Consider the following 6000-nt stretch of genomic DNA (forward strand, 5'->3'; position numbering starts at 1 on the left):
ATATTTTCACTAATATTCCCAACAACTCGGGAATCAGAGGGAATGAGGAGGCCAACACACTTGCCAGAAAAGGAGAACAAACTCCTTTCATCAGCCCGGAACCTTTTTGTAGTGTAAACAAATGTACCTACAAGAAAGAGTTTCAGAAAAAGGAGGAAACCGAAAGAGAAAAACTCTGGCGGAATCTTCCTGGTTTGGATCACTCCAACAAGTTTCTTCGAAACTTCGACTCTACAAGATTCAAGAAGTAGCTGGATCTTATTGAGAATATGCTACACTTCCTCACTGAATTCCTCACAGGGCATTGTCGCCTTAGGAAACACCTCATGAGAATGGGGCTAACAGAAAACGACGAGTGCAGATTCTGTGGGGAGGAGGAAGAAACTCCGGATCACCTGGTGACGAAATGCCTTGCCATCGCTAGCCAACGCAAAATCAGCCTTGGACACTAAACGTATAGAAGTGAGGAATTAGCCTCCTTGAAGCCATCCCAGATATTGAAGTTCATCAGAACCCTGGAACTGGAAGGCAAGCTGTAGATCACGTTATGGAGAGAATAGCTCTGATGGGGGGCACAATAGACCATTAGGTCGCAGTGAAACGAAACCTCCTTAATTAAGTCTAAATCTACCAATATTCTTCTATTAATTGAAGGCGAAGAGTCTTTATACACTTTCAACCTCCGTTCATAATTTTCCTTTGCTTTCAAACCTTCCAAAATACCAATTCAATCACTGCATTCTTGATTTTTTCCATTGTACAAAAATACTGTGACACGTCGATACTAAATGACTTGTAAACAAAGAATGCATTGGCAGATTGAAATAAAACTTCACATACATTCATATGAAGAGTGTACCAACATAACAAAAACAATGTAGGCTGGTAGCAACACTCTCTCTTATCGAACCGCAAAACTAAACGAACAAGCCTACTATAATATGATAGTATCACATTGAAATCAAATATGATAACATATAATTCACATTTTCCAACAAACAAAAACCAAATTTCTGCCAACGTATGTCTGTCCACTCTATTATCCACCGCTCAAATTAATAGAAATCATTGTCACATTATCCCTGCGCTTTGCAGTTGAGGGGTTACATTCACCGTTCGCATAAAAAAAATGCCTTTCAGCCTCTCTAGCATGAAACCGATTTGCGTATTGGCATCCTATTCATCTGTGGACGACCGATAAACGCAAACTGGGATAAATTGAGTGAATTTTACGCTCCGTTAGTCGGGAGATAAGTTAATTCCGAGCATTATATTGTCAGTACCAAACTGAATATTATGGGTATTTAGGGAAGATTGCGGAGGATATCTGCCAGTTGGGGCTGTTCGAAATGACATTCCGACGGGGCTAAAGCAATGACGTCGTATTAAATGGCTCCGATATTAAATTCCATCTAGTCTAGTCTATGGCTGACGAGAAATCAGTGATGAGTTTCAGCAGCAACTTTAATGAATAGACAGGCGAACGACGGAGATCAGACATGTAAGAAGTTCTCGGAAGTTTGCGATTCTTAAAAAGTAATGAAATCGTGTCTCATATAGAACTGTAAAATACGAGGCGTGTATTTAAAGTAAGGTCTCCATTTATTTTTTTCACATTAAATAACATTTATTTACTAAGTTTTGTACATTGCTGTAAAGCTTGAAATCTAAGCTATTTTTCTAAGTAATCGCCATTTACTTCGATGAGCTTCCTCATTCGTACGACAAACTTTTGTATTCCCTCCTCGAACCACGATCCCGCCGCCTCGCGCAAGAACGAAATGACCGCTTCATGAACTTCTTCATCGTTCGCAAATTTCATGATGAATAGAGTCTCTACTGCACATATCTTTGAGTTTTTCGGCCAACTCATTGAGAGTCAACCTGCGATCTTTCAGCGCTTTCCGCACTGTTTCGTCCGAGTGTGACGGCCTGCTGCTGCGCTCCTCGTCGTGAACGTTTAGTCGGCCAGCAGAAAATTCTCTACACCATTTTCGAACGTTTTTCACGTCCATACATTTCTCACCATACACTTATTCCAATTGACGATGAATTTCTATAGGTGGAGTGCAAAAACTTAATGACTGAACGTAACTTGCACCTGTCGGGAGTGAAAACCGGCACTTCCATTGCAAATGGCTACTACGTCAAGACTGAGCGTCCTAATGAGCTTCACCAGGTGTCGATTGGTGGAGGGGGCCTAACGTAAACAACAGTGTTGCCGGATTCCATCTAGCACTACTTGCGGTGATACAATGGCCTTGGAGACCTTACTTTAAATACACGCCTCGTATGTATGAAACTGTGAACTTTTGACGAGTACAAACTATGGCATTACATCACAGTAATAAACTTAGATAGAGGGAGCATATGTCATTTTCATTAGGCAAATTTTGTCCCCAACATGAGCTATCAAATTTGACATGAAGCTCGCGAAAATGAAAACATATCAGTGATACGATATTTCACTCAATTCGCGAGTTTTTCCACAAAGAACGCACTTCTTATGTGCCATAGTGAATCAACGTTTCATATCACTCAACTCAAAATATATCGAAATTAATACCTAAATATATCAGGAATTCAGGAAACAAACTTCAAGCGCGCCAAACGACGTGAAACAACCGATGACACTAGAAGAGCAAAAGTTGCCATACCTTGGATATCATCAGGTAGACACAGAAAATAATAAATATTCTGCTTATTATAAATTCGACAATTAGGAAAAATATCGGATTCCAAATATTCAAATTTGCATATTCAATCGGGAATCACTCAAAAAAATAGATTTCATTCAATATAATATACATTCATGACGATATAGTTAAATTGAGGATTCGAAAATAAATCACAATCCGACAACGTAATCTAGCCATGTTGGGGACATGTAAAAATTGTGTATACTCCCTCTATCTATACTCCCTCTATCTATGTTTATAATCAAACAGTAAAAATAATAACTGTCATCAAATTTTTTTTTCATTTAAATGAATTACGTTTTTCGATTTTTTCTTTTCTTCAGGAAACTCTATAAAGGTATTAAGCAAGTCAATATGAAAGGAGGAACTCCTAAAACATGAGAACTCATTACTCCTAAACAAGAGACTGATGACTGTACGAAAAATGGATTCTGGAACAATTTTATATACAATTTAAATTCTGCAGAGGATGGAGAACATTTCTTCCATTATGCATGAAAGGAAAATAAGGGAATAATAGCGAAATTTGCCTACCAAAGGCGGCGTCCCCATCGAAAATAAAGCGCTGCTTTGTTATCTCGGGGCAATTCAGCATAAAACGTATATATAGACAATCAAAAATAATGATACATTAAACAATGGGAATGTTCTTCGTGACGAGTAAAATTGTCCCCCTTTTATCGTTGTTGAGATGTTCCGCAAAAATTCAGGAGGTCGCTGGATAAATCATTACAAACATTGTATTCGCTCTTAAAACGTGCAGTATTGTTATCATAACAATTTTTTCAACGTTATACTCCCTGCGTTAAGGATTCAGCAGTATAGAATAAATACCCCAATAAAAATATCGAGAAAAGTGAGTATATAATAAGTTTATGCTATGGTATTTATTTATGATGTCATTGTTGTCGGTTAGTTCATTGAGAGGAGTTTTGATGATGATGTCGTTTCGTTACAGTGTTTAAATTTTTCGAATTTCTAGCCATGAATGGTCTCAAACAATAAGTTTCGAATCACTGATGTAGCTAGGCATACCTAAATTCGATTTCAACCGACTATATTTAAAATAACTTTCGAACGAAAGGACCTAAATGCTTGAAATTTTGTAGGGTAGGTTTGAATATTGAATGCGATGGATTAGTTGGTTTATCGTCAAAATCCGATTAGGGGTTCTGTTCGAAATGTTGTGTTCCTATTAATTTCAAAACTGCATATTCGATCGAGAAGAAAATTTGCATTTTGGAGTAAAATGGAATTGTGAAGCCCTGTTAGCCTTCCGGGATTTGCGACCAATTTGATCTTTTGTTCTCAACCATAACTATTCATCCAAACCCAGGGAGGCCGTCGATACGGTTAACGAAACCGACGACATCCTTAGGAACCTTGGCTATTACTTCGCGAGTATCCAGAACTGACTTTCCCATGTGAGTGGTTCTTAGGCCATTCAACCCCAGACATTTACACACTATGTGTTCGGCTGTTTCTACTTCTTTTCCACAGAGCCTGCAGATCTCATCTATCTGATGACTCTCCATTGCGGTACAACAGGTATTTGCACCGACAGTGTCCAGTCAGCAGTCCCACCATTACCCGAATCTCAGCTCGTGATAGCTTCATAATCTTCCTGGTATAGGTCGGTGAAAGCACCACAAATTTCTTTGCCTGAGCAAGACCCGGGATGTTCCTCCAGAGGGTTTTTCTATTGTCCCACTCCCATTGTTGGACCGCTGTTAAAGATCTTTATTCAAGTAGACAGTGTGAATTACAAATAGTGTAAATGTATATAGGACACAATTCAATGGTACATATAAGTATATATCACAAGGTAACAAAGGAATGTAGGCAGTGAACAATGGTATAAGAGAAAATCAAAAATTGTCTCTGATGACGCTCAACCGTTCACTCTCACACACTCAAAGCGGAAAAGGCCATAATCCCGAACACCAACACACATGCAACACGCACAAAAGACCAATTACGCTCTGTGGATCTTGCCAGAGGTAGCAGAAGATAAAATGCTAATCCCACGCTCTGCGACTGACATCTTTGTGGATGGACCATCCTCCTCGTAGAGTTGTCATCACGAGGTCCCTTCTAATTGGCGTGGTGTCTATTGAGAGGGCTTGTAGAAGGGCACTGCTTTCTCGGCACCAGAATATATTGGTCTTTTATTGGTCTTATATTGGTCTTTTCCAAGCTCACAGAAGGGCTCAGGACCAACAGGTGTTAACATTGATGCCCTTTTTGCAAGTTCATCAGCTTTTTCGTTTTATTCATTACCACAATGCCCCGGTACCCATAGTAAAGTCATTTTATTTCCTCTGGTCAGTTGCTTTATGATATTAAGGCAGTAGAGACCCCTGGCTATAAAGTTAATGTTAATCACTCGAACAGATCAAAGGAGAATATCGAAAGAACCCCATACTTCCACGATGACAGAATCGACGGAATTGAGGTTTTGAGAATTGAGAGGAAATACCGATTTCAAACCTGGCGAAAAAATTTCGAGCTGATGACATAATCAGAAACATGCAAAAAAATCGAAAAACTAAACATTTGGAAAATTAACCTTTTCAGCAAACTGTTATTATTTTTTCATGCACAACCACACCCTGAAGTTTGTTGCACTTATTCGCCAACACTCTGTATGAGAATCAATCTCAATTATATTCGCATCAATCCAGATTACCTCTCCAACACAAAAACTCACTGAAACTTCTAGATGAAGAAAACCTAGTCCTGTAACGAAACATTACTATTCCAGAGCCAATCCTGAATATATCTATCTGAATTCCAAATGAAAACCTAAACAGTCTTCTGTATTATTCTCGAACACATATTACATTTCATCCATTCACATGTAAACAAGTTTTGAAGCATAGAGAATAGAGAACGGGCATTCGGAATATCTAATAAAAAACGCCATTTGAAAGAATGACTCTGTTGAGAAGGAAGGTAAACAAGGCATTTTATCTTACATCGAGCTTAAACTCCATCCAACTACAAAAGAATCAAGGACAGGAGAATGCATGAAACGAAATGAATTTAGACTCAAGAGGAAACGTCCTATATGGATAAAGAACGACGGGATTCTTTGGAAAACACAATCAACTTGCAGGAACAAAAAAGAGATAGACTTTGAAGTTAACAATTCTGCATGAAATTGGATATTTACTGACATAAACTTCCAAACTATTTCACTAATTTAACTTCCTATGCTTTTCAAATGAATAAGGAAATGGAATTCATGTCTGCCATTCAAATGTAACTTAAATTCTTCCACATGAACGTGTTAACTTTT

Source organism: Harmonia axyridis, chromosome 7 (genome assembly GCF_914767665.1).
Source record: "Harmonia axyridis chromosome 7, icHarAxyr1.1, whole genome shotgun sequence".
Lineage (NCBI taxonomy): Eukaryota > Metazoa > Arthropoda > Insecta > Coleoptera > Coccinellidae > Harmonia > Harmonia axyridis.